Raw genomic sequence first — 1,600 nt, 5'->3', positions numbered from 1 at the left:
TAGAATAGGGTTTGTTTTGTCTGAACCATGGTTTAAAATACTGGATTGCTGGGATCTTGGTTTAAGGACACAATTCTCTATGATAACTGGGAAAAATGTGTTTACCAAGAGCCTTGCTGACCTGATAAAGACACTTTAAATTGAAAATGGAAGGGAAAAAAGAAAAAAAAAAGAAAATGGAAAGGAAAGGAGAAAAATGCCCTGATAATATTATAAAATCAATTGCTCTGCATAACATCAGATATGACAGCAAGAACAGCACTGGGGGAGGTGGCCATTAAGTCACAGAAGAATATATCCGGGAAAAGAGTCATAAATAGAACTTACAGCTTCAGCTGTCTCTGTACACAGCACATGTATTAGGTTGAACCATATGAAATTGCCAATATTCAAGTGTTCTTAACCCACAAAAATGGTAACTTCATGTGGTTCAACGCAATATTATAAAATGAACTTGAAATTTTAACTCAAGGTAATAAATATTAGCTAAGAGGTATCACTAGGACTTGGAAGAATGAAACTGGAATCTGGCATTAGAAGAAGCATATTATTAAGAAAAAGGTGTCCTTTAGAATGGGAGCTGATATTGTGCTATATGCATAGAAATCCACAAATGTGGGGACAGTGCCTGTACAGAGTTTTGGGGAAGTCAAAAGGAGAAAGGAAGAGGAGTTACATAGGGTAAGTACATCACATCCCACCACCCTACCAAATGGTGGAAATAGATTACATACTCCTGATGCGAATCACAAAAATGGCACAGGGCAAGATACAGCGGCAAGGAGGGACTTTGTCCAGAGTTGCTGTAAGTTTCCTTTGCCTAAAAGCAGAACATTTAGAAATTCTTTACTTGTTTTGCTGACAATATTACCCCTCAGAAAGTAAAGAAATCAAGAGGGACTGTTTGCTATTGATTACCTAATTCTCACCAATAACAAAGAACTGATTGGTGAAGTGGAAACTCAAAGAGCAACCATATTAAGTCAGAGTTTGTGAGAGCATAAGGCCAGACATCATAAGGTATCCTGCTCTAGAATTTAGGAAGGCAGACTTCAAACAGCTCAGAGGGAAGAAAGGTAGCATGAGGGCAAAGAAAGAACACAGGATCCAGTAGATCTGACTTTATATCATCGCTATGCCATTTACCAGCGCTATTATCTTGGTTAAGTTACTTAAACTCTCTGAGCTTCAGTTTCCCACAGGAATGACTAAGGAGGGAGGGCGAAAGAGTGAAAGAAGGAAGGAAGGAATGGAATGGAATGAATAATGGAATGAAATCACCTATTTCACAGGGCTGTTATGACAGTTAAGCGAGAAAGCACATGTGTAAGTGCTTAGCGCTTAGTAGGTATGCATTAAATGCATTAATTTTCTGGCACTTTCTACTTGGCTGCCCCCCCAAAGGGTTGAAAGGCTCTTAAAAACTAAATTCTGGCCATATAATTGTGAATTATTTTAATGAAGAAGTAAAAGGACAGGTATCTAAAGAAAACAATGCAAATGCACAGAGTTCTTTGATCATGAGACATTAAAAAGGTAGAAAGAAGAACTTCTGACCAAGGATGAATATAAAATAGTAACATGGAACTGCCAAAATCAC

Source organism: Propithecus coquereli, unplaced genomic scaffold, assembly GCF_000956105.1.
Source record: "Propithecus coquereli isolate 6110/MARCELLA unplaced genomic scaffold, Pcoq_1.0 Scaffold101, whole genome shotgun sequence".
Classification (NCBI taxonomy): Eukaryota; Metazoa; Chordata; class Mammalia; order Primates; family Indriidae; genus Propithecus; species Propithecus coquereli.
The sequence above is the reverse complement of the archived record's forward strand: the minus strand, read 5'-3'. Positions refer to the sequence as shown.